The sequence below is a fragment of the Mustela putorius genome, unplaced genomic scaffold (genome assembly GCF_011764305.1).
Source record: "Mustela putorius furo isolate JIRA1106 unplaced genomic scaffold, ASM1176430v1.1 tig00000596_pilon_pilon_pilon, whole genome shotgun sequence".
NCBI classification, from domain to species: domain Eukaryota; kingdom Metazoa; phylum Chordata; class Mammalia; order Carnivora; family Mustelidae; genus Mustela; species Mustela putorius.
Genome location: NW_025421428.1, coordinates 12,122,925 through 12,146,876, shown reverse-complemented (window position 1 = coordinate 12,146,876; position 23,952 = coordinate 12,122,925). Strand labels below are relative to the sequence as shown.

The 23,952-nt window shown below is 51.6% G+C and overlaps 1 protein-coding gene across 11 annotated transcripts in view; it reads right to left on the bottom strand.

The window, feature by feature from the left end:
• PRRC2B (proline rich coiled-coil 2B) overlaps window positions 1-23,688 on the bottom strand; it is an 87,980-nt gene extending 64,292 nt beyond the window's left edge. For 6 of the 11 annotated variants that reach the window (XM_045082612.1, XM_045082611.1, XM_045082617.1 and 3 more), the window contains exon 1: window positions 23,484-23,688. The gene's annotated coding sequence lies outside the window, so the exon portion shown is untranslated. The remainder of the gene's footprint in view (window positions 1-23,483) is intronic. The other 5 variants (XM_045082613.1, XM_045082618.1, XM_045082616.1 and 2 more) reach the window with 2 other exon arrangements.
• Window positions 23,689-23,952: the final 264 nt, after the last annotated feature.

The window sequence follows — 23,952 nt, the reverse complement described above, 5'->3', positions numbered from 1 at the left end:
GTGGACAAGAACCGGCTGAGGCACACCAGGTCCCTGCAGACGGGCGCGGACAGAGCCTGGCTCGTCGCCACGGCTCTCTCTCCCTTTGGTAGGTAACAGAATTCATTTTTCCCCCCAAAATGAAATCTAATTTGGATCCTCAGTATTCCATATATAACAGATAGGAACCCAGGGTGCCGTGCCAGGAGGGGTCCTGCCTGCCCCCCCACCCGCTCCGTGGTAACGCCGCTCTTTCCCACGGCAGCCACTCTGAGGCACACCAGGGAAGCATGCCAGGGGGCCCCGGGGCATTTTGAGAAGGGCTGCCCTGCACGAAAATATCACCATTAGGCAGAAGGGAAAAAAGGTCCAAAATCCACAGGAAGATAGCTTTGTGTTACAAGGAAAAGGACATTTTTTTAAAAAGAATTTATTTATTTGGGGCACCTGGGAGGCTCAGTGGGCTGGGGCCTCTGCCTTCGGCTCGGGTCGTGATCCCAGGATCCTGAGATCGAGCCCTGCATCAGGCTCTCTGCTTCTCGGGGAGCCTGCTTCCTCCTCTCTGCCTGCCTCTCTGCCTGCTTGTGATCTCTGCCTGTCAAATGGATAAATAAAATCTAAAAAAAAAAAGATTTTATTTATTTGACAGAGAGAGACAGTAAGAGTGAGAACACAGGCAGGGAGAGCAGGAGAAGCAGGCTTCCCGCTGAGCAGGGAGCCAAATGCAAGGCTTGATCCCAGGACCGACCCTGGGACCGACCCTGGGACGCAATGGCAGATGCCACAGGGCCACCCAGGCGCCCTGAAGAAAAGAACATTTAAAAGCAAATTCAGGTCTGCATATTCTGGCAAGTCATCTAAAGAAGTGCTCTGAGAGGCCCAGGATCCCCTGGCACAAGAACCACCCGTAAGATCTGCCCACAGAAGCAACCTAATATCAGCCCGCCTCTGCAGACAGAGCCCCACCTGTCACACAGGTCACCAAGTCGGCGTGCCAGCTGCCTGCCAGAGGGAAAGCCTCCTGCACTCCGACTCACCCCGGGACAGGATTAATCTCCCTCCGCCTAGGTATCTGCCTGCTCCAGCCACCCACCTGGCCAGGTGATCCCGCCGGCCTCTCACTCACTCCCCAGGGAAGCACTGCAGCCACACGTTGGCTCCTGCTGGGCACCCACGTGCCCTCATTCTGGAAGATACTACGGCTGCCAGCCTGCTTTACAGAAGACACTAAGATGCAGTCCAGACAGAGAAGTACATTGTCCAAGGTCACAAAACTACCAGACTTCAACCCTCAGGACCTGGAGACGTCACCAACACTGAAGAAGGGCCTACTGTGTGCTCCAGCTCCGGCCCTGCTCTCCCCGCGCGCAGTCACAGGGTGAAGATCCTCGGGACCCGCTGGAACTGTGAGGCCAGCATGCGCGCCACCGCAGTGAGGCCAGAGCAGGAGCCCCCGACCTGAGGGTGGGGGAGAGGCGAAGGCGGCCTTCGCCTGTGTCTCTGCACAGACGGAACGGAAAGATCCCAAAGACACAAAACATATCAAAAAACATGACCCAACAGGAACGGAAAACTGACAGCAGACTGGATAGACACCTGAGAAAACCCCCAGAGGGGCCAGGAAGGCCGTGCTCGTTGCTCAGCATCCCCGTTACAGCTCAGCCACACGTGAGAGTCGTCACAAAATCCAGGTCCGACCTTAGTAAGTAAGCCCACCCCTCGCCAACATGCCATCGTCTGGCAAAGGAGAACCTTAACTTAAGGGAGGCACCGCACCCCCTACTTCAAATCCTCAGACCCGCACTGGCCATTATGTGTGTGCCCAGGACGTGTTGTCAGCAGAGACCCCATCCCCAGAACACGACTGTTTCCCGTGAAAGGACAGCGCATCTGGCTTTACCCCACGTCAACTACTCAACTGACCCAGCCGGCCACTGCAGCACAGGAGCCATCAGGCAACACAAACCAAAGGCCGAGCTGTGTTCCAATAAAACTTTATTTACAAAAACAGGAGGCAGGTGGATGCGGGGCTGCAGTTTTCTGACCCGTAAAGGAAAATACCGTGTTACAGGAAGGCAAGTTCAAGTGAAAGAGCTTCACGTACGCATCAGGACAGAGCAGGAGCTGGGGACGGAGGACGGTGGGCGGAGGGGAATCCTGGCTGGGTTTGGCAGGGGAACTCCCCCACCTCCCCCACCAACAGCACAGGCCAAACATCCTGCACACCTCCCCCTTTCAGAGGCTCCTTACAGGGCAGCAGTCAGAAAAGCAGGGACCCATACTTCTGTGTCCTCTGGCTGTGAGCCCCCCTGCCCAGCCCAGCTGGGAGGAGCAGCCTGTCTGAAAAGCTGGGCTCTTTGTGGCACTATCCAGTCCTTTCGCCAGCAGACACGCAGCCTCTAGGTTTCTGCAGAGCCGTGAGGGGTGTCTGCTGACACAGAGCACAAACCTCTCTAAGAGCAAGCTGCTTGAAAATAAAGGTGAGGGAACAACTTTGGGATAAAATGGGGCTTCTGGTTCCCATGTTTGTTAGCTACCACCAGAAAAGACACCCCGCCCCCATGTTCAGGAAGCAACAGAAATTAAAAATAAGAAATAAGGCATGTGCTGCAGAGACCAAAGCACTTCCCCAGCCCAGTCTTCTGCACTCTTGGGTCTGTAAGCCCCACCCTTGACTCCCTGGGCCACACACAGCTCTTCCGGACTGGCCCTTGCACCCCCCCACACCCCAACCAGGGCCCAACCAGATCAGAAGCCCCTGCCATCACACCCTTATCAGGATCTCACCGTGCCATGGACAAGACCAAACCTCCAGCCCAACACACTGGCCCCAAACGGCCCCCAATCTCATCTCTCCAAAACTCGGGGTTTGCATCTCGCCTCCGCCCCACACTGGCTATGCCTTCCGGGCTGTTTCCTCGTGGATTAAACAGGGATGAACATAGTGTTACCCACCTCCCAGGTCTGACATCAGAAATAAATGAGAGAAGGAACACGACACGTGTGACCCGGTGCTTGTTTGCTCTTAGAAGGTTCTCGGCCAAGGGCAGCTGTCACCCTGAATCCACACACCTCATGTCTTGGCTGCCCAGCCCCTCCGTCAGCCTCACACACACTTCTCCCTCCGATGACTGTGCAAGTGGTGAAGCCTTCCTCCTCCCCACCTCTGGTTCCCACCTGTGCTTCCACCCGCTCCTGTGACCAAGGAACCTGTCCCCACTCAGGTGCATCACAGCTGAAGGGCCCCAATGCAGAATGCAGGCCTCCAAAACCACCATGAGAAACCCGAGAATTATCTAGGATCTGGTGGTGGGCCCTGTAATAAATTTCCAAGAGGCAGAGACACACTTTCACACTGAGGAAATCCTCCTGAGATAAAGACAGCCACCGAGTCTACATCTCAAAGGAGGCAAAACTGCCCCAGCTTCAGGGCAGCGGCCTGAGGATCCGGTGCCATCACACACCGGTGTGACAACACTGCTCCAAGCGGGGTGGGGGGGTGGGGGGGTGGGGGGGGTGGTGTCTTCGCCCCATTCATTTGTTTATCCATCATGTTCTTCAGGAACAAAAGGAATACATGCTCGATAGAAGCTTTAAAACATACAGCAATTACGATGGTGAACCAGCTCCGGGTACACTGGCGGGTCTCCCTGCACCAGCACACGCGTCAGCACACGGGGCCGCCTGCCTCCTGCGCCCCTGCTCGCCCCTGTCCTTCTTTCCTAGTTCAAAAGAGTTCGGCAATGAGAGTCATCAATCACTGCTAACTAAATTCTTAACCAATTCGCTACTGGTTTAAGAAAATAATAAAAATGATTTTAAGGAAAGCTTCTAGAGGACTGCTGACAGGCCAAGCAGGGCACGAGAGTCCCCGCAGTCACTGTGTGTATACCCAAAGCCTTCCCGCAGGAATGACGTCACTGTAGAGGCTGGAAGCTGGGCTGGCAGAGGGAGGCCAGGCAGCAGGAAGGGTTGGTCTGAGCCCCGTGGAAAGCATCCCCCGCCACCCCCGCTCCCGCCATAGCAGATCCACTGCTATAAACACACCAGAGGGAGGAGGGACAGACGCTGGGTCTAGCACCTGCCAAGAGTGGCCACTGCGGGCTGCACACACTCAAGGCTGCCGCTGGCAAAGAGCAAGGAGTGGTCTCTTGAAACCCAACAGATACAAAAACCTGGGGCCCTCCCACCAACTCACCCTACAGGGAAGAGCCCCCACTGACCCAGCCACTCAGGCCTCAGTCAGCTGTGTGTGCCTGAGACCACAGACATCCAAAAGGCCTCAGTGAAACGGCACAAACCAATACACAACAAACAAAAGGTACCTGGAAGAAACAGACAATGCCAGGAACCAAAGATTAAAAAAAAAAAAAAAAAAAAAAAAAAAAAAAAAAGGAAGTAATATAAAATGAGTATCCTCAGAAAACTAAGAGAAGATACTACACTCCTACAACAGAAACAGAATTTTTTTCGTAAGGGACAATCAGAAAAAGTCCTAAGACGTATTACACATATGATAAGCCCAAACCCACCACCTTACGTTAATCATCAGACAAATCTCAACGGAGAGACATGCTAGAAAACACGGGGCCAGTACTCCTCAAAACTGTCCAGGTCATCAGAAACAAGGAAAATCCAGTAAGTATCAGTCTGGAGGAAACCAAGGAGTAAAGACAACTAAATGTGTGCTCTTGGAACAGAAAAAAGAAGGTAAGGTAAAAAACTAACAAAACCTGAATAAGGTAAAGACTTCAGTGAACAACAACGTATCAGTGTTGGTTAACTAGTTGGGACAAAGTATCATACTAACATCGGAACTTTATAACATGGAGAAATTGGCAGTATGGCATACAGAAACTAAAACTTTTCTGTAAATCCAAACTATTCTACATTTTTAAAAAAGATTTTACTTATTTATTTGACAGAGATCACAAGTAGGCAGAGAGGCAGACGGGGGAGGGTAGCAGGCTCCCCACTGAGCAGAGAGCCTGATCCCAGGACCCTGAGATCATGGCCTGAACCAAAGGCAGAGGCTTAACCCACTGACCCATCCAGGCGCCCCCTATTCTACATTTTTTAAAATTTTAATTTCAACAGAAGAAATGAAAGATATAATTAAGGAAATCTCAGAAAAAGTAGCAAGAAGATGAATGCTGGTCTTCCTCTCCCACCCCAAAATTAAAGGATGAACCCAGGGGTCCAAACTTAACTAGGAGTGTAGAAACAGGATTTCCTGGAGAAAAAGGCAAGAATTCATCAAATGAAAAAAACATGAGGGGCTCCTGGGTGGCTCAGTGGGTTAAAGCCTCTGCCTTTGGCTCAGGGTCCTGGGATCCAGCCCCGCATCAGGCTCTCTGCTCAGCAGGAAGCCTGCTTCCCCCCACACTCCCGCCTGCCTCTCTGCCTACTTGTGATCTCTGTCAAAAAAATAAATAAAATCTTAAAAAAAGAAAAAGAAAGAAAAAACATGAAAAACCCCCAGGTTGAGTACCCAAGATTGCAAGTACCCATGTAATGCTCAGAATAACAGATACCAAAAGATCAAAGTACATCGGGGATTAAGAGAAGAACCTCAAAGCTTATGAAAGTGCCCCACCCACCCACAAGGAAAAAAAAATCCCAGGAGGAACAACCAAAATGACAAAGAAGTCTTAAGAGCAACAACGAGGCACTTCTGTACTTCTCACCAACATCATTCCCCTCCCTGGAAAATGATTTTCCACCTAGCATCTAATACTCAGCTGACCAAGTCAAGTGTGGGGATAGAAAACGACACTTTCAGGGACGCCTGGGTGGCTCAGTTGGCTGGACGACTGCCTTCAGCTCAGGTCATGATCCTGGAGTCCCAGGATCGAGTCCCGCATCGGACTCCCAGCTCCATGGGGAGTCTGCTTCTCTCTCTGACCTTCTCCTCGTTCATGCTCTCTCTCACTGTCTCTCTCTCAAGTAAATAAATAAAATCTTTTTAAAAAATAGAAATAAAAAAAAAAAAGAAAACGACACTTTCAGACTCACACAAGGGCTCAAAACGTACACCTCAGAAAGTTGCAGAGGAATATACTTTGACAAGCGAGAGAGCGATCCAACACAGAGACAAATGTCACAGCAGCTCATTGTTCCTTCCTACTTCCTGGAGGAAGTGATCTCCTCCCTCCCCAGCAACAGCGAGGGCTGCCCCACACCCGGGGGGGGGGGGGGGCACACCAGGCTCGCTCTAAGAGAAACCCGCTCCCTCTACGGCCCCTCTGCTCAACAAGGCTCCTCGGTGACCTACCCAAACAACTAAGATACCTTGTCCTTAATGACAACATGGCAGACTGGACCAACCAACTGGAAACCTGCCCCCTGTGGACTTCCACATACCTAAGGCAATCACGTCCTCATTGTTTAAGGCCGCTTAAGATAGCCACGGTTACTGATACTCCAACTACCCACGAAACAAATGATCCAACAGAGGGACAAAGCCCCAGAGATGACAACCGAAGGAAGCCCAAGATGGCCGCGGCACAACAGGCAGGTCAGCACCCAACCCAATGAGAGCAGGACAGACGGTTCCATGGGATAAACTCACAGATTATCACAGGTCGCTGGGCAATGACAAAATAGCATTTGCTGCCTTTTACTGGAGCGTTTCTAAAAAGGAGAAGACAGAAGTTTCAATGTTGTTCAATGTATCAATTTACCTATTCTGGTAGTGCTTTCTGTGTCCCACTTAAGGACTTTGTCTTATCCAAGATCCTAAAGATATTCTATGTTTTCTTTTAGAAGATTTACTGTTTCATCTTCCTCAGTTGGCTCTATAATCCACATAAGCATGATTCTGGATATGATCTGAAGCATTAAGACTCATGGTCCCAGTGCCTTTTTGGAAAAGGCCACCTTCTCCCTTTATCATGTGGTACCTGTGGCATAAACCCACTACTTCTGTGAAGTTTCTTTCAGAATCGTTGTTCCATTCTGTCAGCCTATTGTCCATCCCTCTGACGACACGGGCTACCCTCACTGCCACAGCTTCTTCGAAGCCCACACATCTCGCACGACAGGTCTTGCAGCTCTGTTCTTCCTCAAGAATGCCTGACTTATTCTTGGCTCTTCCCGATCAGAATCAGTTTGTCAATTTCCAAATGAAACAACAAAAGCAAAGCCTGCTGGGATCTTGACTGGAATTACATGGAAGCCAGAGTTTAAACTCAGGAGAACTAATATCTTTACAAGGTCACACTCACCAGTGCTGGGGAGTACGTGGGGCAAGGACAACTCTCACCCACTGCCAGGGGGCGTGCCGATTGGTACAGTCACTGGAAAACTGTCAGCTGTCCGCTGAAGCTGACCATATGCCGCCCCTGCAACCCAACCCTTCCATTCTAGGTATGAACCCAACAGCATGAGAACATCTACGCATCCCGGGAGATGTGTACAAACGTCACCAGCAGCAGCATGCAGAATGGCTCAGGACAGGAACTTACGCAAGTTGAAAGTCTATCACCAGTAGAACCAGTCAATACTACATCCACACAACAGAACACTATACAGCAACGAGAATGAATAAACTCACACACAAGGACATGGATGAAACTCGCAGATACAATGTTGAATGAAAGCAGCACACACAAGAAAGAAGCAGAGCAGAGATGCAGGCAGTCCATAACGAAAACACCAACAGGCACAAACCTATTACACACCAAGTTACCTCAAAATGAAAAAAACGTTAACTGTAAGAAGAAAACACTGGGAAAAAAATCTCTGTACCTTGGTGGATCCAGCCAACTCAAAATAGAGAAGATAACAGATGATCTAATTAAGGCAGATCAGCAAACATGTTCAAAAAGTGATCATGGGGGGGGTGCCTGGGTGGCTCAGTGGGTTGAACCTCTGCCTTCAGGTCAGGTCATGATCTCAGGGTCCTGGGATCGAGCCCCGCATCGGGCTCTCTGTTCAGTGGGGAGCCTGCTTCCCCCCCCTCTCTCTCTCTGCCTGCCTTTCTGCCAACTTGTGATCTCTCTCTCTCTGCCAAATAAACAAATAATCTTTTAAAAAAAAAAAAAAAAAAAGGGTGACCAAGGGCTCCCAGCAGCTCAGTCAGCAAAGCATGTGACTCTTGATCTCTGGCTTGTGAGTTCGAGCCCTGCACTAGAGTAGAGATAACTTAAAAATAAAATCTTTACCCTAGAAAAAGTGACTACATATGAAACTTCAAGGAAAAACCCAAAATATGAAAAGCAAAAAAATCTCTGACCACAGTGCAATAAAAGAAGACATAATGAAAGCAGAAGTACAAAATAATCCCATCGGTTGGAAACCTTAAAACTCTTAAAAATTTTTTTGAATCAAAAGGAAATTCAAGGGGCGCCTGGGTGGCTCAGTGGGTTAAGCCGCTGCCTTCGGCTCAGATCATGATCTCAGGGTCCTGGGATCGAGTCCCGCATCGGGCTCTCTGCTCAGCGGGGAGCCTGCTTCCTCCTCTCTCTCTGCCTGCCTCTCTGCCTACTTGTGATCTCTCTCTGTCAAATAAATAAATAAAATCTTAAAAAAAAAAAAAAAAAGGGATGGGGCGCCTGGGTGGCTCAGTGGGTTGGGCCGCTGCCTTCGGCTCAGGTCATGGTCTCGGGGTCCTGGGATCGAGTCCCACATCGGGCTCTCTGCTCAGCGGGGAGCCTGCTTCCCTCTCTCTCTCTCTCTCTGCCTGCCTCTCCGTCTACTTGTGATCTCTCTCTGTCAAATAAATAAATAAAATCTTAAAAAAAAAAAAAAAGGGAAATTCAAAATCATCGCTGCAGAATACCTAGAAAAGCACAGATGGAGAAAAGAACACTAAACTTCAAAACTTTTAAAATAGACAAATTTGTACTCAGAAGACATTTAGTAATCTAAAAACCTTAAATTTCTAACAGAAAAGAATAAAATTAAGCATCCAATTCTAGAAGTTGGAAAAAAGACATGATGGAGGCGCCTGGATGGCTCAGTGGGTTAAGCATCTGACCTTGGTTTCGGCTCAGGTCCTGATCTCAGGGTTGTGGGATTAAGCCCGGTGTAGAACTCCCCACTGACAGGGGAGCCTGCTTGGGATTCTCTCTCTCTCTCTGCCCCCGCCCCCACTCTCCCTAAAGAAGAAAAGACATGACTTAATGCTGAGGGATGCAGAGACAATCAATGAGGAGCAAGCCAAAAGTAATTTAATGAATAAAATGGAATTAAAAATAGTTATTTGAGGGCCACCTCTGCCTTCGGCTCAGGTCATGATCTCAGGGTCCTGAGATTGAGCCCCACATCCAGCTCTCCGCTCGGCAGGGAGTCTGCTTCCCTTCCTCTCTCTCTGTCTGCCTCTCTGCCTACTTGTGATCTCTGTCCGTCAAATAAATAAATAAAATCTTTAAAAAAAAAATAGTTCTTTGAACCAAGAAATAAAACAGATAAACCACCAAGAAAAAGGTATGTGGGGACGCCTGGGTGGCTCCGTTTGCCTTTGGCTCAGGTCACGATCCCACAGTCCTGGGATCAAGGCCCAAGTTGGGCGCCCTGCTCTGCAATGACCTGCTTCTCCCTCTCCCTGCTGCTCTCCCTACTTGTGCTCTGTCAAATAAAAAGAAAACGGTATGTGCACCTCATTTTACAGACAAGACACTAAGTCTGAGAGGTTGCAAGATTGGCCCACGGTCACTACCGACAAGTCAGGACACTGGAACACCTGAGCTCAAACCCAGGTCAGCCTGACATCCAAGTCGGCTCCAAAACACAGGCACTCAGTGGGCCCCCGAGAATGATCATGGGGCCACCAGGATACGATGCCCACAGTACTCCCAGGCTCTGCCAGTACTCCCGGTGCCGTGGGGAGGGTGCGGATTAAGGGTGTGCTGGAGTGGGATCTGGGCAGGCACTGTATCGGGGAGGGACTCCAACAGAGGTCCCAGAGCCCCAGAAGGTGTGGCAGTACCAAGCTCCTCATCCACAGGGGTCTGTCTTGAAGTTCCAAGCCACAGTACCTGCCGGACAGTTTCAGTGACCCTTGTCATCACTCCTGACCAACTTAAACTGTTATGGCTCCTTTCTTCATGGGCCAGGGGGTCAGTCCCTACATACCTAGCTCACGGGCGTGGGCCGAAGCCTGCAGAGGACTCTTGACTAGAAATCCACTGCAGTCTGGTAAGAGTTCCTGGCCTAACTCCTCTTTTGAAAATGCGGTTAATTTAACAACAACAAGAAAAGACAATTTCAATTTACAGCTGGAGATGGGACAGTTGGAGAGATGTGCCACACACAGGCCTCTCTCTCCCAGGGTCACAACTTACCAGGGACCTGGCAAATAAAAAAAACATATCTCACACACACACACACACACACACACACACACCTGTACTGGATTCCTCCTCCCTTTTTCCACCTCCAGAGAGCGGTGAATCAGCAAGTGAGCAGCTCTCGGCAAATGCCACTAAAATCTATGTTCTTTCTGGTACAGTCTGATTTAGCAGAGAACAGAAACTGGAGATGGTATTTGTATTGGATTGTTCTTTCTAACCAGATCAACAAAGCAGTTTCCGAGGGCCACCGACAGATGAGCAGACACACGTGACTGACTCGGCTAGAGTCGTCTGAGCCACCAGGGCCCCAACACCAGCAGCCAGGGCACTCGGGAGGAGGCTGAGCAAAACACAGAGCCTGGGAGAAGCACCTGCCACAGAAGAGCCAAAAATGCACCGACTGCCCGGTCCGGGGACCGCTCTCCACAAGCATGTATGTCATTCACATCCACACGGGTGACCTTTGTGACCGGTTCTCTGCAACCATTAGATGTCACAAACACACATTCAGCCTCATCAATGCAAATAATGCTAAAGGATGCAAGAAGAGCCCCTCCAGCTCAAAAGCTAATTCCCACTAGCCCTGGGGGACACCCTTCATAGCCTCGGCCCTCAGCTCACACGAACCCAGCAGCAGCTCTCGGTCAATTATGCTCTACCGACGGGGAAGTTCCCCCGTGTGCAGCAGCTCACCTTCTTCTCTGAGCACACCCTGGTCATCTAAGAAAATAATATACCAATCCTCCTCATCCTTTTGAAGGCCTACATTTAGTATTTCCCTGTGTAACTGTGCCACATTTACCCACTGCCCTACGGAGAGATGTAGGAATTACTGCCAACTGTGGGCACCTGGGGGGCTCAGTCCGTTAAGCCCGTGACTTGGATTCAGGTCATGATCTCAGGGTCCTGGGACTGAGCCCTGCATCAGGCGGCCGAGCTCAGCGGGGAGGCTGCTTGTCGGGCTCTGTCTACCCCTCCCCCTGCTTGCGTCCCCCACCTTTAAATAAATAAACAAAATCTTAAAAGGAAAAGAAAGGAAACGTTATTTCCAATTGTATACTACGACAAACAATGCTACAAGCCAATTCCCAGTACGGGTTCGTAGACACACCTGGGCCAGTATCTGTGGACTGTCTGACATTTCTACGAAGCATATTTCTCGTTTGGGACCAAGGAACTGAAAGGCTGAAAGGAGACCCCAGACCCCCCACCCAGGTGAAGGACGGAAGGCAAACGCCCTCCAACAGCCACTCACCACAAAACAAGGGCCCCATCTTCCAGCCCTCCTCTGACCATGGCACGCCTAGAGCGCCACCGGGAGGAGGCAGAAAAGAGGCCACAGGGACTTCCTGACAAGCCCCAAAGGAGACTCCCGAGCAACAAGGCATTGCACCTGGAGGGAAAGGCGCCCTTTAATCAGAGGGAGGAAGCAGCCCCGCAGGTGCCCCAGGCCTGCGGGGTCGCTGCCGCTGCCACCACCACCACCACCACTGCATAGAGGACCGTCCTCACCACTGCAGAAGGAGCAGTCCTAAAGTCCCGGTGTGGAGGCCACAGGTGAAGGAGGAACGGGCTGAGGTCACTCTGTCCTCTGCCGTCAAGCCCCTCCTGTCACATATACCGAGCTCCAGGCCCTGGGGTGTCTGCTCACAGAGACGGCTCAGCAACAGCGCAGGCCCCAGAAATCCACCTTTTCTCTGATGAAAGTAAATTAACTCACCCACACGCGCTGAAGGCGGGGAGGCTAAAAGGACCGAGTTGGTTTAAACGATCTCCAACGAGCCCAAGGACCAGACCCCGGAACCCACATGCTATTCATTCCGGGAGCCTCCAATGCTACAGGAGCCCAGGAAGATTACCGTCACTGGGCCACCAATGTGTGAAGTAACTAAAAGGAAGAACCCGAAAATAAGGGACCAGTGTTCCCAGGGGCTTTCACCAGCGCGCCTGTGCCTGGAGCACAGGTGGAAACACACCAAGGTAATTCTCTTGTTATTCGTAAGGAGTCTTACAGCAATGTGACCAGCACTGCTAGAACTCTCTTCTCACAATCCTGCCGCCCCCTCGCCACCCCATCGTCTCCCCCACCAGTCCTCACACACCACACTGTGCCACTCCCTACCCTAGACAGGTTCCCGTCCCAGAGTGCACGGCCTACTCTGCCCCCCACTACCAGGACGCCACCAAACCCTATATGACCAGAAGACCTCGGGCGGGGCTGCATGCGCCTGTTATGCTCTTTGTAGCCACCAACAGCAACCCCGCAGTGTCCTGACTCATCCAGAGTGGCAAAGAACAAGGTGACGGCCTTTTTTATTCCTTAAGAGAACAAGAAAGGACCCAGTGACAATGCTGGGGAACCATATGTAAAGTAAAATGTCTTTTATTTGTCTTTATTGACATTAAGATATAATGATAAGAGCACCTGGGTGGTCCAGTCAGTTAAGTGCCCGACTTCATCGACTCTGGATTTCGGCTCAGGTCATGATCTCGGGATCGTGATCGAGCCCTGCCTGAGCAAGCCCTGTGTCTGGCTCTGCGCTGAGCGGAACCTGCTTAAGATTCTTCTCGCTCTCCCTCTGCTGCTCCTCACCCCACCCCCCTCTCCCCGCCCCTCTCTCTCAGGAAAAAAAAAAAATGTGCCTATAAAATTCCTGTCTCCTGTTTTCCAGCGGTCACTTAAAATTCATATGCAGAGTTAAAGCATTCCCATTAGTGGAAAACAAAACTGTTCTCAAGACAGCAGTCATCTCTTGATCTGAAAAAGGGATAGCAGACAGGATGAAATGACTCATTTTCTACTTTGTGCACTTCTCGAATGTTTGGGTTTTTTTAACAAGCCTGTATGGTTACCGACACATTGTTTTTAAGGTCTGGGTAAACTGAGCAACACAGAATCAACGTTCTGCCTTGTTTCTGAGCTGAGCAGGGGCCACAGTCACAGCAAACACTCTAAGACAGGTTTCATCCCATCTGGCAGGAAACAGAGGCTCAAAGGCTGTACCCCACTTGTTGAAGCCCCTACTGCAAGCAGATATGAGGGACAGAAACGAACACTCCCGTCTGCCCGATGCCCAGTCGGGGGGAGCCAGGGTCATAGCTGGCACGCTGCAGAGCCTGCCCCGCACCCATCAACTACCTGAACACACTCATCTTTACTCCTCAAGGTATTTACCCCAAATTCTCCAGGAATAGCAGGGACTCGGCACAGGGCGGCAGCAAGTAACCCAACACCCCAGCAAGGTGGTATTTACCTGGGACAGAGAGAAGGACCGCAGAGTGCTCTGATGCACCTGCCCCTCGGGGAGACCCCTGGTCAAGGGGTCTGAGCTCCTGGAGGTGATGGCAGGGGCCCTTTGATTTGGGTCTCAGTTTTCTGCATGTAGCACAGGGCCCAGCACACTATTAGAAACACTAACATCTAGTCAACAAATGAGCCCCAAGTGTATACGGCAGCCTACCCCAAACCCCTAGGCCTCGGCTGGTGTTGCATCCAGGAACCATTAATAGCTACTGTTTACTGCGAGCCTGCTTGCCTAGTGCCAGGTACCTTAGAAACACTTTGGCGAGCGACCTGCTGAAGGCTTCGCCCCATCCAGAAGGAAGGCGTTACTGCCGTATTTTGCAGACAAGGAGAACAGGGACTCTGAAAGATGAAACCACCTTGAATCACCCAGCTTGCAAGCGGTTGAACCTGGGTTCAACCAGGAAGAAGGCAGTGGACCTCAAAGCCAAGGGGTACCCCCCTCAGGAAAGGAGCAGGGGGGAGCCAGGCACGCCCCCTCTGCCGGTGACTTCTCTCAGGTCAAGCTAGGGACAACACCTTCCAGGGCCAGAGGCACCATCCCAAACTGCACCCCCACTGGGCACTTTCTCTCACCAAAGCACAAATCCTTCCCCACCTGGCCTGACGAAATATCATCCGGGCATCTCCAGGGGTTTCATCTCTGCGGTCACTTCACCCAGGAAGCATGATTTCCTGGAATAACCAGATGGGGAAAGACCAGGCCGAGAGGCCAAGGGGTAGAGCAGGCTGAGTGGCTGAGCAGACGTGCACGACAGCAGTGATCAGGAAATGCAACAGAGGGTTGGCCTCCAAGTTAGTCCCACACAGCGAGAAATATTAACAGCAAAAAACCACCAAGGGCTGCAAAATGGGAGCCTCAGAAACCTCCAGAGAGGCTAGGCTCCGGTGTGTAAAGGCTGGAAGAAAACATCTGTGCGAACAGGCTACCCTGTGCCTCTCCTCGCAACCCCTCCTGGCGCTCCCCCAGGGAAAGCACCTCCTGCCATGGCCAACTCTCCAAGCCTCCAGACCACGGTAAATGTCGCTCCCCAAACAAAATCCAGGATCCTACCCGGACTGTGGCAAGCCTGAAACACTAAGTGCCTTTGATCTGGGAAATAAGCTCATCCAAAATGATGCATAAAGGCCACTCATTCAGTGAAGTCCACGGTCCAGAAACACTCACTCTCATATACTATTGTTTACAAACGGACGCAGTTTTCTGAAGTTATTCAGCAGAACTCTTACCAAAATGCCATCCAAGTCCAGTCCACGCCGCAGAAACCCTCACACGCTATTATACACAAATTATATGTTCCTCAAGAAAAATCTGACAGGATTTTACCAAAATTGTGTAACATCCAAAAATTAGAAATAGCCCAGATGTCCATCAATAGGAAAGAGGTTAAATCAAGTATATGCACAAAGTACTCTCTGCAATTGCTAACCAGATGACGTAATCCGTCGGAGAGACCATCGCGGAGCACACGTTATTTTATTACTTGCAAAGGGAAGCCTGCTTTAAGAATATAAATGTGTGTGGGGGATAATGTGCGCCATTTTTCTTTTCTGGAAGGAATGACAAGAAACTTCTCATAGCGTTTTCTTTGCAGAGACTGAAAAAGAGCTCTTATACCTTTTAATACAGCTTATATTTTCTAACTACCTTTTTTTAAGATTTTTTTTTATTTACTTATTTATTTAATAGAGAGATCACAAGTAGGCAGAGAGGCAGGCGGTGGGGGAGGGAGCAGGCTCCCTGCCGAGCAGAGAGCCTGATGCAGGACTCGATCTCAGGACCCTGGGATCATGACCAGAGCCGAAGGCAGAGGCCTTAACCCACTGAGCCACCCAGGAGCCCCTACCTAACTTAAAAAAAAAAAGATTCTATTTATTTATTTGACGGAGAGAGGCAGTGAAGAGAGGGAACACATGCAGAAGGGAGCTGGAGAGGGAGAAGCAGGCTCTCTGCTGAGCAGGGAGCCCGTCAGAGCCCAATGCGGGGCTCAATCCCAGGATGCTGGATCATGACCTGAGCTGAAGGCAGACGCTTAACAACTGAGCCACCCAGGCGCCCCCTCTACCTTTTTTAAAAAGTAAACTGGAAACATCTGGGCCATGGAATTATAAGTTATTTTGGGGTTCTTTTCTTCATACACTTGTAGATTTTTTAAACTTAATAAATATTATTTTTAAAAAACACTGAAAGTGTGATAGATCTGTATATATTAATCCGAAAAAATTCTCTTGACACGTTTAAAAATGCATGTTGTGGTACAAGAAAAGCAGTATGATCCCATCTGTGTTCTAGAAGCCTACCTACAAAGGGCCGCATTTACACGCGCATCTAGAGTCTGGGAGTTTAAACACGCCCAACTATAAACAGTACTTACTGCCTGGGAAGCTGGAGGAAAGAGCTTTCATTTTTTTCTCCATACACTTGTTTTTTTCTTGTTTTTAATGAGTATGTACACTTTTGCAATTAATTTTATATCAGAAGAAAATCCCACTTTCTGCTCGAGGACAAGGTCTCCACTGTCCCCAGCAACTTGTGAACACTCAGCCCATTCACCCTCACGGCAGGTCAGCCAGGCGGCAGGGACAGGCCCTCCTCCCAGACAGGCGTGCGTTTCCGTGCGGCCCAGGACAGAGCAGTTCTTGAAGCTCTGCACTGTGTGTAAACACCACCTGCCGGCCGAAACAAGCTCCAGGAGACACAAAGGAGCCCCGGAGCGCGGCTGGGATGACCTTCTTTCCGCAGCTGGTCCTGCAGAAATGCATGCCATCATTCTACACAAGGATGCCATCTCCAAGGTGATCTGCAAGGTCAGTGGGAGAGTCACCTCCCGCTTCCCAGGGCCCGAGTCCTACCTGCCCTCCCCCAGGCTGGTGACCAGCCACGGCGGAGTACTCACACAACAGGTTCCCATCCAAAGGGCTCCAGCGCTCCGGAAAGCAAGCTGACCCACAGGCTTTCTACTGCAGCCCACACAATTCTGATTTCAACTTAGAAACACACTTTTAATACTCCATGGCTTGGCATACTGTTTTCAACGGTTACTTCTTTCTTTCTCTTTGTAAGCTTTTGTTTTTTAAGCATCTTTACACCCAACGTGGGGCTCAAACTCACAACCCTGAGATCAAGAGTCACATGCTCCACTGACTGAGCCAGCCAGGCGCTGACTTCAAGTCTGTTACATGTTCCAGGACCTTCCCTCGCCTACCCAGGCTGAGTGGCCCTGACTCCTCCGCACACTTCCATGAGAGCCTCCTCACAGCTCCGCCGCCCCTTCTGCACGCGGGCACCCTCCCTGCCAGACACCGAGAACAGCGAGCCCCAGGAAGCCGTGGCCCACACTCCCTCTCTCACTCCACCGGGGAAAATGTCAGTCAATAATCAAGGGCAAGAGGGCATTTATAATTTGTCATCTAGGGGCGCCCGGGTGGCTCAGTTGGTTAAACCTCTGCCTTTGGCTCAGGTCATGATCCCAGGGTCCTGGGATCAAGCCCCGCATCGGGCTCTCTGCTCAGCAGGGAGCCTGCTTCCCTCTCTCTCTCTGCCTGCCTCTCTGCTTACTTGTGATCTCTCTCTGTCAACTAGATAAACAAAAGCTTAAAAAAAAAAAAAAAAGCAACAGTTGTCCTCTACTGACAGATGACCGGATAAACACATGGTGATATATGAAATGGGATGTGGAGTATTATTCAGTCGTGAAAAGGAATGGAGTCCTAACACCTACTACAGCACGGATGAACTTTGAAAACAGCATGTGAAAAAAGCCAAACACAAGAGGGCAAACGCTGTAGGATTCCACTGAGAGAGAGAGAGAGAGAAAGGAGATGGTGGTTGCCAGGAGCTGAGGGAAAGGGAATGAGGGATCCGTGTTCAAAGGGTACAGGTTCAGTTTGGGAAGGTGATAAAGTTCTGGAGACGGGCGGCGGTTGCACCACACTGGGAATGCACGTGAGGGCACTGAATTGGTACTCTTAAAAAACAGTTAAAATTTTTAAGATTAACCTTAGAGAGGCCCGGGTGGCTCAGTCCATTAGCCGTCTGCCTTCAGCTCAGGTCCTGATCCCAGGGTTCTGGGATCGAGCCCGTGTCAGGCTCCCGCCTCAGTGAGGAGCCTGCTTCTCCCTCTGCCCCTGCTCCCCCTGCTTGTGCATGTACGTGCTCCCTCTCTGACAAATAAATAAATAAACCTTTGGGAAAAAAATGATAAACCTATGTATACTCTACTACAAAATATTGTCTTAAACAAGGGTATTTAAAATTGTGAAAAGCAGCACTTAGGTGGCTCAGCTGGTTGAACATCCGACTCTTGCTTTCAGCTCAGGTCATGATCTTGGGGTTGTGAGATCGAGCCCCATGACGGGCTTGGCGCAGGCAGAGTCTACTTCAGATTCTCTCTTCCTCTCCTTCCCACTCACTCTCTACCTCTCTCTCAAATAAATAAAAGCTGTGAAAAGAACTACAAAGAAAAGCAACAGAGGCGAGGAAAGAATCATGGGAGCATGATGACAAAGTCACACTGAGACGCTCCCAAAGGCCTCTTTAAGGAGGTGCTGCCTTCTCTCCACTGGACCATGAGCTCCCAAGGAACCCAAGTGTGGCACTCACATCTCTGTGTCCCCAGAACAGCAAACATTTAAGTCAAGACACTTGTTCAGACTCATCCCGGTAAATGGAGTAAGACTTCAGGGTTCACTCAGCATGGGGCTTAGCTAGGACTGAGACAGCCTGGACCGAGATACTCAGAACTTAGAGGCCCAGGAAAGAATCCACCCTGGAGACAAGGCTGGAGTCAAAAGTGACAAGGGCCGGGACGCCTGGGTGGCTCAGTTGGTTGGACAACTGCTTTCGGCTCGGGTCATGATTCCCGGGATCGAGTCCCGCATCGGGCTCCCAGCTCCGCGGAGAGTCTGCTTCTCCCTCTGACCTTCTCCTCACTCATGCTCTCTCTCACTGCCTCTCTCTCAAATAAATAAATAAAATCTTAAAAAAGGAAAAAAAAAAGTGACAAGGGATGAAGGCGAAAACCCACTGTGTGCCAAAAAGGACTGAAGAAGGAGCCTGCATCCTCCCTATTCTGCAAATGCCCCTCACAGGAAATAATCAGCAATGCACCCCAAGATGTACGTGTCAGGATGCGCCCTAAAAATCTGTTTACAAGAAGTGAGTAACAACAGTTCAAATGTCTAACAAAAGAGGATTCAATAAATCATGGCATATCCATATAAAGCAATTATACAACTGTTAAAATATATTTTTGGGGCTCCCGGCTGGCTCAGGGGGTAGAGCATGCGACCCTTGATCTCGGAGGTCATGAGTTCAAGTCCCATGTCGGGCGGAGAGCTTACTTAAAAATAACAGTATTAGGAAAATACCCTATAATGTTAAGAACTATAAACTGTGAGTGGCATATACAGTAGTTTATTGATTTTGAGAAAACAAACACACACTCAAAGGAAATACACCGGCCTTTACGGCGGTTCTCTCTGGATGGTGAGGTCACAGGTGATTTGTATTTGTATTTTTATCTTTATTCTTTTCACTAATTTCCTTCCCAGTAAAAATGTTACTTTTACGAATAGGGAAAAACATTTGTAACAGGCCTTTGCGCAGTGCCCGGCAAAGACCACATGCTCCAGGGGCACCTGCTGCAGGACAAGGACTTCAAAAATCAACAAATCACTGCTTTTGCAACACCACCAAGAGGAAAAGACCAATGGTTCTCTGGGAGGAGGAGGAAAGGATACAGAGCACAGCTACAAAACCAGCTGCAGAGGTGGGAGCGGAAGGAAGCACTCTCAGGGAGACCGTCAAAGACCCCCAGCAAGTTAAGATCCAGATCGACCGCATTCTGCCCCCCACCCCCGCCCCTCCCTCTGCAGGCAGCCCAGGTCGCTGGCGGCATCTTTTGGGCACAACCCAGCCACGGTTGACATCAACAAGTATAGGGAACAACAAGGCTCAACCAAGACTCACGGCTCGAGTCACACAGGCAGCCTCCCTCCGATGCAGAGGTTCCCCGCAGGCCTGCCACAGAGAAAAACAATGACCTGTACCACCGACAGCGGAGCTGGGGGTTTGGAGCTCCCAGGTGAGGAGGCCTGGTCCAAATGGCACCTTTAAAACCTAAAAGCTTGTCATAACCAATTTTATTTCATCAGAAATCTCACCGTCTTTCTCCTCTGTCTCTCTCTCTCTCCCCTGAGCACCACAGGCGATCCCTTTCTTTGTCCAAATGACAGACCAAAGGTTCTTAAGGTTATACAAGACCCAGAAAAAATGCGACTTTCTTAAGAAAGAAATTGAGTCATGACTTGAAAAGCAGACAGTCTAGTTAGGCCTGACCAAGATATGAAATTCAGAGCATAAAACCCAACAGATCTCTGCTGGAAATTTTATATTTCAAGGGGAAGATACTGCTTTAAAATCCATGTAGACAGATCCTATCTGATATCTGCCAAACCACAACAAGATACAAATGCCTGACGGTAAAGAAGCCTCATTATCAAATTTAGAAATACACCACACTAGCCCACCTGGCCTCTTCTGGTTTGAAACAGAAACCAACATAGAAATGATCAATCTTAAATGGTAGAATAATGAGACATATAACCAGCATACAGCCATTAGCAACATGAGTCAGTACTTTGTGCAAGCTTAAAAAAAAAAAAAAAAAAAAAAAAAAAAAAAGCTTTAAAGTACAATAAAATAATCCTTTGCAAAAAAAGAGAACTGAAATTTAAAAGTGGGTGGGGGATGGTGAACAGGCCTAACAAAAATCCCTCAGCCAGGCCAGGCCAGGCCAGGCAAGCAGACCGTGCTGGAACTAGTTCTGACTTGCCATTCCTGAAATTCCACTCTCCCGGGGTTTTCTGGCTCTCCCTTCCCCAGGCTCTTTACCCATCTGGGCTCCAAGGAGACTGGAGAGGACCCAGGCCACTGTAAGCAACAGCCTCTTCCCACCGACCCCAAACCTCCCCAACCCCCCCGCGAGCTGAAATAAAGCCCCTCCATGCAGCCTTCGAAAACTGAAAATTCACAGGTAAACCAAAAGATTGCTGGGGAGGGCAGGGTATTCATCTCCTTCCCTAACAAACCAGCTAAAAAACAGTCCAGAGCCAGACCTGGCCAGAATGAAATCAGATAGAAAAAAAGGGCCAAGAGGCAGGAAGCTGGGAACACTGACAGGGTGATATGGCCCCGCTAAGATGTCTCAGTTCCACAGCCAGTGGGCCTGGAGGAGGTTCCAAGGAGGTTTTAAGAAAACACAACAAAACCAAGATGGTTGTGGGAATGTCAAAATGCACCAAAACAAATGCCCAACAGACTACAGAATCACTCAGCCCAAGAGACGATCTCCAGGGACATTTACAAACAAGCTACAGGTTTGGCCTGGGTCCCAGCCCTCACCTGTCACCAAGACTGGGGTCAATTTCCCCTGTTAGCCTCAGTCCCTGCTATGCTCACCAATAAATGTCGTGAGCGGCCTAGCTGTTCTAGGCCAGTCTAGTGCTTCCAGGCATTAAGTAGTAGTCGTAATAGAAAAATATCAGCTAGGGGGGCACCTGGAAGGCTCAGGGGGTTAAAGCCTCTGCCTTCAGGTCATGATCCCAGGGTCCTGGGATGGAGCCCCACATTGGGCTCTCTGCTCAGCGGGGAGCCTGCTTCCCACCACCCCCACCCCCCTCACCCCCACCTCTCTGCCTATTTGTGAAATGTCTGTCAAATAAATAAATAACATCTTAAAAAGAAAAATCACCGAGGGATAGAATTTGAGGGTGGGGAAGTCACAGGGCCATCAGCCAGAGGAACGGGAGAAAAAGATCAGGACTGGAGCAAGGACCAGAAAACTCGGCAACCAACAAAAACAACATACATCTTCATCACCCTCCTATGGACAGAAGCAGTTTACCACAAACAGAAAGTGAGGCTCACAAGAGCCCCAACAAATACCCAAGTCAAGGCATTAATTATTCCCATTTTACAGACAGATGGAGGAGTTGCGGCTCAGGGACTTGCATAAGGTAACCCAATAAGGAGCAGAATCCAGGCTCCAAGAGACACCTGCCCGAACAAGCACAGGCTCCCCAGGTGATTATTTGCCATTCCCAAAGGAAAGCAGTCATCCTCAAAAGGCAGGAGTCCCCAGCCTCTGCTTGTTGTTCTCAGTATCTCCTACTGTTCTAGAACTGCCTTCAGCCAAGCTGCAGACCTGCCTTTAGAAGGGACAGGCACCCCTAGACCCAAGGACGGTAACATTACCACACAAGCCAGTTCCTGTGGGGCTCCAAAGGGCACTTGTCTCTCCACAGAGGCCCAGCACTGAATGCACAAGGGCCCAGAGAGAGATGTTCCATGGGCTGAGTGTCTTAGCCCCAGCACCTGTGGCATCCACGGCTGGATCGGGTCAGCCCTATGGGTGGCAACGAAGCGGCTGGATTCCATCCCAGGGGGGTGATGGCAGGTACAGAAACAGCAGCAGGAGAAACAACTATTTACCACCAACTGTGTGCCAGGCTCTTCTAGCGCTTTCACCCTCACCCTAACCCTACAAGGCGGAGAATGCACTATTTATGCCAGCGAAGGTTCTCTGGACCCTAGATTTCTCTGGCAGAAGCAGGATTGGCACCCCAAAGCCTGGGCCTCCCAGTCCCTCACACCACACAGCACCGTACACAGGGCCAGAAGGCTGCAGATGGAAACCACGCTAGGACTTCTAACGGATGGTTCCCAAAACCAAACTAGAAAATGTATAAAGCCACATAAAATGCACACACGATCTTAAGGAGGTGGCGGGGAGATCTCAGGGCTAATTTAACAATCGTGGAAACCAAAGGCTTCTGAAGGTTTCTCCCTGGCAGCCATTTAGCAAATGACACAGTCTTGAGAGCCTCCCCAGCCCCCGTTCTCCCCGCTTCCTCCAAGCTAACCATCCCCTGGAAAAACACCTCCTCTTCTTGCCTAAAGGTGGGCTCGGACCTCCCACGATATTTAGAAAGCGAGGGAGAAAAGAGAAAGCCACCTTCCAATTTTGTATAGGCAAATTCACTCCAGAGGCCCACGATTTCAATAGTGCTGTTTCTGACTTAGGAGAAGGGACAAAAACGAAAAAAGAAGGGAAGGAGGAAAAAAAAACAAAAACAAAAACAACAAAACCCCATCTGGCAGGCCCCGAGCAGCGACATCCTGTTTATTATTAAACATTCTCAGGAACAGAGCATTAAGTATTTCGAAAATAATCCTGCCGCTCGCGCACGGAAACCGCGGCCGGCGGCGGCTCCGAGCCCCCTGCCCCCCCGAACGCCGAGTCCGCGGGCCCGCGGGGGGTGGGGGGGGGACACCGCCGCGCCCCCCGCCCCCTCCCTCCAGCCCTGCGGCCGTGGGGGGTGCCCCGACCCCGGGATTCCCGCTCGGGGTGGTGCCCGGGCAGGTCGGCCCGAGAGAGGAGAGGGGGCGGGGGGCGCGGGGAGGCCGCCCCGGCCCCTTCCAGAGCAGCGGGGCGCGCGGGACCGCCGGCCTGGACGCTCGGGAGGCGGCCCCCGGGGCGCGGCGGCTCCCGCAGCCCCGCAGCCCCGGCCCCGCCGCCCGCCCAGGCCGCGCGGCGCCGCACAACAATGGCGAGCCCGGGCCCGGCCAGCCCGCCGCCGCCGCCGCCGCCGCCGCCTCCCCCGTCCGGCCGGCCCCCCGCCCGGCCCCGCGGCCCCGGCCCTCACCCCGGCCGGCGGGCCCCCGGCGGCGCTCGCGCGCGGAGGGCGGCCGGGCCCGGGCGCGCCGCTGTCAGTCAGCCGCCGCCGAGACAAAGCCCGGCCGGGCCGCGCCGCCGCGCCGCCTCCATCTTAGCGCCCGACCGCCGCCCCGGCCCCGGCCCGCCCCGCGCCGCCCCGCGCCGCCCCGCGCCGCCCCGGCCCACCTGGTCTGGTTCCGCGGGCGCGACTGGGCCGGGCGATGGCGGTCGGGCGGCGGTCGGGCGCGGAGGCGGCGGGATGGCGGCGGATTGCGAGGCGGCGGCGCGGCTGCTCGCTCGCTCGCTCGCTCCCTCCCTCCCTCCCGGGCTCGCTCGTCGCTCGCTCGCTCGCTGGAGCCTCGGAGCCTGTGTCTCGCCGCTCGCCTCCCTCTCGCGCTCGGCTCCCCGCCCCCCGCCTGCCGCCGCCCCCGCCTCCTCCGGCCTCCGCCTCCCGCCGCCGCCCGCAGCCGCGCCTCGGCCCGCGCAGCGCCCCCTGCCGCGCCGCCCGGCCTGAGGGGGGGGCTGGGGGCCCCGGGAGGGGCCGGGCAGCGGGCGGACGGGGGGGAGGAGAGGGATCCCGGGGAGGCTGGGGGGAAGGGCACGGGAGAAGGAGCGGTGGGGGGTGCGGGGGGGTCCCGGCCCGGGAGGGGCGGGG